The following is a 6,966-nucleotide window of genomic DNA, read 5'->3' as shown; positions in this document are numbered from 1 at the left end:
GCTGTGCCCAGGCAGAGCCCTCCGCTGCTAACAGCTGCCACCAGGTGTGGTATCATGAACATTGCCTCTGCAGAGAGGCCACCTGGCAGCACCTCCTGCAGCAGGGTGCCTCGCCCAGGAGGCATTGCTGCTGTGCATGCTGCATCTGCAGTGGGCATCGGGGGGGATGCCAGGCTCACAGGATGTCAGGGGCTGGAAGGGAGCTAAAGAGATCATCCAGTCCAAGCCCCCTGCCACAGCAGGACCACACAATCCAGCTCAGGGCACACAGCAACACATCCAGACAGGCCTGGAAAGGCTCCACACAAGGAGACTCCACAACCTCTCTGGGCAGCCTGTGCCAGGGCTCTGGGACCCTTCCAGGCAAGAAGTTGCCCTTGTGTTTAGCTGCAACCTCCTGTGCAAAGCCACATCAGCCCCACCACAGCATCCACCTCCTTTCACCTTAGGAAGCTCTCTTTCTGCTGCAGGGGGTCCCCCCACAACCCCAAAGCCCAGGAGGTCTGGCCCAGCAAGGCTTTCTGGAGGAACTGCAGCTCTGGGTGCTCAGCAGACACCGGCAAAGCAGCCTCAGCACAGCAGGAGGCAACCTGGCTGCATCTGCAGGGAGCTCCCTGCACGCCAGTTCCTCCTCTCCCATTCCCAGAGCAGGGCTGGCAGAGCAGATTCAGCATCCTTGTGCCCACCACAGAGTCCCCTCAATACTGCAAAGCTTTTCCCTCTGCTGACAGCCAGCTCTGGAGCTGGACCCCCCTGCCCACCTCCCCAGGGACAGGGATGGAGTAAAAGCCACAGGGCAGAAGTGTCCCTTCCTGTGGTGCTGCTGTGTGGTACCAACTGTGCTGCTGCAAGCATCCCAAATGCAGCTCTGAGCAGCTACCGAGGAGCTGCTCAGAGCAGCCTTGGCCCAGCTCCAGCTTGCTCAGACAGATCCTGCTGTTTCTCTGTGCCCTGGACACTTTCCATCAGGTTTATTCATGTTCTCCAGCTGCTGCATCCCAATAAAGAGCTGCTCTCAAATTGCTGCTGCTTTTTGCCTTGCTTAGGAGCAATCAAAGTGTTGGAACTTGGGAACACAGAGGAGGGAGGGAGGCAGAAGCAGGGAATGAGCCATGGCTCTGCAATCCCAAGCCTGGTTCTTGTCCTGCTTGCCTGTTGTGGCTCTCCCAGGAGCTGTTTGGTTTGAGGAAGCACAAGAGGAGCAGAGAGAGCATCCCTTTGTGCTGGGAACTGAGCTCAAAAGCCACCTGCAAGGGATCAAGGTTCAGACTGGACATCAGGAAGAGTTTCTTTATTATGAGGGTGGTGAGACACTGGCACAGGTTTGAGGGTGGTGAGACACTGGCACAGGTTTGAGGGTGGTGAGACACTGGCACAGGTTGCCCAGGGAGGTTGTGGAGCACAGAAGCAGCCAATGTGATCAAAGATCACATTGGCTGCTTCTGTGCTCCACAACCTCCCTGGAGGTGTTCAAGGCCAGGCTGGATGAAGCTTTTGAGCAACCTGTTCTAGTGGGAAGTGTCCCTGCCCACAGCAGGGAGTTGGAACTGAATCACAGAATCAATGTCAGAGGCTGGAAGGGACCTTGAAAGCTCATCCAGTCCAACCCCTCCCTGCCAGAGCAGGATCCACCTAGACCAGATCACACAGGAATTCATCCAGGTGGGTTTTGAATAGCTCCAGAGAGAGAAGGACTCCACAAGCCCACCCTGGGCAGCCTGTCCCAGGGTTCTGTCATCCTCACAGTGAACAAAAACTTCCTCCTCGTGTTTACATCAAACTTTCTGTGCCTCAACTTCCACTCATTGCCACTTGTCCTGCCAGTGGGCATCACCCAGCAGAACTGGCTGATCCCTAACCCAAACCATTCACTGACTCCATGTTACAAGTGCCCCAGGGAGCACCCAAGGCACCAAACTCCCTGCAGGGTGCATTGGTCCTTCTGATCTCACAGCCTAAAGCCAGGACAAGAAGACAGCAAAAGGAATGAGCTTGGAACTCTGGAATTAGCTTCACTTCTCTGTTTTTAATCACAAGCACTTGAATCATTGTGACTTTGGGTTTGTTTTGGTTTTTTACCCCCCCAGAAGCTCCCACAAGTTGGGTTTTGATCCCCACCTCTCCTGGCCTTCATCAGTGGTTTCCTAGAGGTTGGTTTGGTTTCTGAACCTTTTTCCTTCCTGTGCCCTTCAAGTTGGGCCAGACAGCAAGGTCAGAAACTCAGGAGGGGGTGACCCCTCCCCAGATCGATCCCAAATTGATCATCTCCCAGCCCTCCATTAAGCCCACGGCTGCCCAAACAGCTGGGAGGCAGCAGCTCCAGCCCTGATGGAAGGGGAGCTGTGCTGGGAGGCAGCAGCTCCAGCCCTGATGGAGGAGGGAGCTGTGCTGGGAGGCAGCAGCTCCAGCCGTGATGGAAGAGGGAGCTGTGCTGGGAGGCAGCAGCTCCAGCCGTGATGGAGGAGGGAGCTGTGCTGGGAGGCAGCAGCTCCAGCCCTGATGGAGGGAGAGCTGTGCTGGGAGGCAGCAGCTCCAGCCCTGATGGAGCAGGGAGCTGTGCAGGGAGGCAGCAGCTCCAGCCCTGATGGAGCAGGGAGCTGTGCTGGGAGGCAGCAGCTCCAGCCCTGATGGAAGGGGAGCTGTGCTGGGAGGCAGCAGCTCCAGCCCTGATGGAGGGAGAGCTGTGCTGGGAGGCAGCAGCTCCAGCCCTGATGGAGCAGGGAGCTGTGCTGGGAGGCAGCAGCTCCAGCCCTGATGGAGGAGGAAGCTGTGCAGGGAGGCAGCAGCTCCAGCCCTGATGGAGGGAGAGCTGTGCAGGGAGGCAGCAGCTCCAGCCCTGATGGAGGAGGGAGCTGTGCTGGGAGGCAGCAGCTCCAGCCATGATGGAGCAGGGAGCTGTGCTGGGAGGCAGCAGCTCCAGCCCTGATGGAGGGAGAGCTGTGCAGGGAGGCAGCAGCTCCAGCCCTGATGGAGGGAGAGCTGTGCTGGGAGGCAGCAGCTCCAGCCTTGATGGAGCAGGGAGCTGTGCAGGGAGGCAGCAGCTCCAGCCCTTTAACAGAGGCCCCAGTGTGGCCCAGTTCCCTTTCCCCAGTCCTTTGGACAGTTTATAGCTGGAAACAGCAGCAGAGATAAAGCACAGAGCGGTGGGAAGGAGCCAGCTGCCAGCTCCACCTGCAGCAGTGGTTTGGAGGGCAGCAAGCCCCAGGCACCAGGGTTGCAGACTCCTGCTCCATGAAGGTGACCTGGCAAATGCAATCACTGACAAGAAGGGGAAGCAGCACTTCTGCTAACAGCCTTCCCAGGCATGAGCAGCTCACAATTCCAGGCTTGTCTTTGCAAGCTGAGATTGCTCCCAGCTCAGCTTTGCTGCAGGACATTGCAGTGCTGCAGCTCCGAGTCCCCTGGGAATTCAATCAGGTGGTGGCAGATCATGGGGGGGGAGAGTCACCATCCCTGGAGGTGTTTAGCAGCTGTGTGGCTGTGGTGCTGGGGTTTAGTGGTGGTGGCTTGGCAGCAGTGGTGGGATTGTGAGCTCTGGGTGATGGAATTGATCCCCAGGGTCTGTCTCAACACTTTGTGATTCTGTTCCCTGTGATTCTGCTCCCTCTGATTCTGTTCTCCTATGAGGAGAGACTGAGGGAGTTGGGGCTGTGCAGTTTGGAGAGGAGAAGGCTCCAAAGTGACCTTCTTGTGGCCTTTCAGTGTCTTAAGGGGGCTAAAAGAAAGCTGGGGAGGGACTATTTAGGCTGTCAGGGAGTGATAGGACTGGGGGGAATGGAGCAAAGCTGGAAAGGGGGAGATTCAGAGTGGATGTGAGGGAGAAGTTCTTCAGCATCAGGCTGCTGAGACTCTGGAATGGGTTCCCCGGGGGGGGGGTGGAAGCCTCATCCTTGGAGGTGTTTAAGGCCAGGCTGGATGAGGCTCTGCACAGCCTGATCTAGTGTGAGGCATCCCTGGGCATGGCAGGAGGTTTGGAACTGGCTGCTCCTTGTGGTCCCTTCCAACCCTGACTGATTCTATGATTCCCTTCCATGAAGGCCATCCCACTTGGAGGGGCAAAGTGGGGGGCAGGGGTGGGGGGAGGGAGGCATTTCATTTGCATTCCTGAAAGGAGAGAAAGGGTCACCAGGCAGTGCTGGAGAGCACGTTCCAGCCCGGGGGGGGGGAGGAACTCTTGCCAGCCCAGGCCCAGCAGCTGTTGGGAACAGTGCTGCATTTCAGCCAAGCACCAAGCAAGTTGTGAGGGAGGTCAGAGGGTGACAAGGCAGAGAAGCTGGCAGCAGTCAGCCTGTGCCAGGCGCTGAGCGAGGCGAGGAGAGGGGAAGGGGAAGCTCTGCTCACCCAGCTGCTGGGGGCTCAGGCTCTCTCCCCATCCTGGTGGTGGTGGTCTGACCATGAAACCCTCACCAGCAGCACCCTGGCAGTCACAGCTTCACCTGGGTGTACTCCACAGACTGAGACACCACATTGCTGGAGCAGGACCAGAAATTCACTTCACTGTTTTGGGGGTCCACGTTGATGTAGTCCTGCCCAGCCTTCATTTTCTTGTAGTCCTTGGTGGAGCTTGGCCCACAGCCTCCATCTGAGAAGATCAGGGACGTGTAATTGAGGTTCTCTCCTGAGCAGGAGCCCTGTAGAGGAGACAGAAACTTCAGGCATAAATCCCAGGTGTAAACCCCAAGCATAAACCCCAAATGAGACTCCAGCACCCCCCGGGAGTGGCCTGGTCCTTGGACCCACACAAAGGTGTGCAGCCATCCAGCTGTGCCCAGGGATCTCTCTGGCCCCTAGGGATGCTTCCCTCTGAATAAGGAACATTGTGTGTGGCAAGAGACCATCATCACTGGGGGCAGTTTTGGGGGCCTCATTCTAAGGAGGACATTGAGGGGCTGGAGAGGATACAGAGAGGGGCAGCAAAGTTGGGGAAGGGTCTGGAGAACAGGGCTGGGGTGAAGCAGCTGAGGGAGTTGGGGGTGTGGAGCCTGGAGGAAAAGAGTCTGAGAGGAGACCTCATTGCTGTCTACAGCTCCCTGAGAGGAGGCTGGAGGGAGGTGGGGGTTGGGCTCTTCACCCTAGTACAGATGAGAAATTGGCCTCAGAAATGGCACCAGGGGAGGTTTAGGTTGGACATCAGGAAGAATTTCTTTGCTGCAAGAGTGGTCAGGGATTGGCACAGGCTGCCCAGGGAGGGAGGTGGTGGAGTCCCCATCCCTGGAGGGGCTCAAGAAACCTGTGGCCATGGCACCTGGGGCCATGGTTTAGTGGCCACAGTGGGGTTGGGATGCTGGTTGGGCTCAGTGATCTCAGAGAGCTTTTCCAACCACCCCAGCTGATCTTTCACTGTGGTTGAGAGTGTTTGCCCCCACCCTGTTGCTGCTGTCTGGGTCTGGCAAAGGCTCTGTGCCCATGCCCATACCTGTGGGCATGTTGGGCTGCTCCTGGAGTCCTCCGAGGTCTCTGAAGATGTTTCACTGCTCCCTTAAAAACAGGACACATTAACATCCCTGCTGCTGCCCGGGGGGGGGGGGAGGGACAAAGTCACCATGGGGAGCAAGGCAAAGGCACTGGAGAGTGACCCTGGAGATTCCCCAAAGCTTCAGGGTGCTTCCCCCCCTCTCCACCACCTGCCCAAAGGGACCCAGGCAAGGACAGCCCCTCTGTAGCTGGGGCTGGCTGCTGTGTGCTCACCCTTCACCCAGCTGCTGCCCTCTCTTCCACCCCCAAGGCTGGCAGATGAGGGTCTGGCTAAGAGCCTTGCACAAAGGCAGTGCCATGGATTTCTGTCTGTGTGCCAGGCCAAGCCCCCCCTGCTGCAGCATGTCCTTACCTGCATAGCTTGCTCCTTGCACCCCCTTCCCTGCTGCTGAGGGGGTAGGAGGCTGCTGGGGCTGTGCCTGAGGGCTGCTGCCCTTCTGCTTCCCACTGGAATGGTTGGCTGTGACCAAGAGGCAGGTTAGGACCTTGTTCCCACCACAAACTGTCCCCAGTGTCATGTCCAGCACAAAACTCTCCCTGATGCCACCCAGACCTCCACCCACTCCTGAGCCCTGAGTTCCACCACAAGCCACCAGCACTGCAATAACTATCACCAAGTGTTAGAGCAGGCAAATGTCTACCAGCTCAGTTACTGAGATGATGAAGATTGTGCTCTTCCTCAGACCCCACTGCAGACTCCAGCAGTGTGGTTCTTCCTCTGTCAAGTCCAAAATGAATCTGACTCAAGAGCCCAAGCACCTCCTGCAGCTGCTCACACAGGGGCAGTGATGCTGGTGGATAATCTCTGCTTGCATTCATTCCCATCTCAGTGCCCAGTTCATGTGGGGAACCTGGCAGGTCCCTGAGGCAATCTGGGGGGTCCCTGAGGGTGTCCAGAGCATCTCTGGGGAGATGCAGCAGGTCAAAGAGAGGTCTGGTAGGTTTATGAGGGCATCTGGAGCATCACTGGGAGAACCAGCAGGTCATGGGGAGGGTCTGGTGAGTCCCTGAGGAGGTCCAGAGGATACCTGAAGAGGTCTAGAGTATCCCTGAGGGGTTCCGCAGGTCCTAGGTGGGGTCTAGTGTGCTCCTGGAAGGGCCCAGCAGGTCCCAAACCCACCCCACATGGGCTCCACAGTGGCTCCTGACTTGACTCTGCTTTACCAACTGGGGGATGTTGAAGTTTTGGCCAAACAACTTTCACTCTCTGGATGAAGAACCCAAGAGGCCAAGCCAACAAGACACTAAATTACCTATTTTCCTGCTGAGCATGATGTAAAGAGTCAGCAAGAGGAAGGCATGAAGGACCAAGGAGGCAGCTGAGGTGGCAACAAGGATCCACCTGAACAAGAACAAAAGGTTTTGTCTAAGTGAAAGAAAGAACCAAATTACTTCAGCTCTTTCAGGAGCTGCTTGGCCACCAAAGCCTGCCCTGGACCAAGGTTTGCTGCTCTAAGCAGATTTTGGGTTCACTTCTTGTCTTTAAGGCAA

The sequence above is a fragment of the Pogoniulus pusillus genome, chromosome 39 (genome assembly GCF_015220805.1).
Source record: "Pogoniulus pusillus isolate bPogPus1 chromosome 39, bPogPus1.pri, whole genome shotgun sequence".
Classification (NCBI taxonomy): domain Eukaryota; kingdom Metazoa; phylum Chordata; class Aves; order Piciformes; family Lybiidae; genus Pogoniulus; species Pogoniulus pusillus.
Note: the sequence above shows the minus strand (reverse complement) of the source record.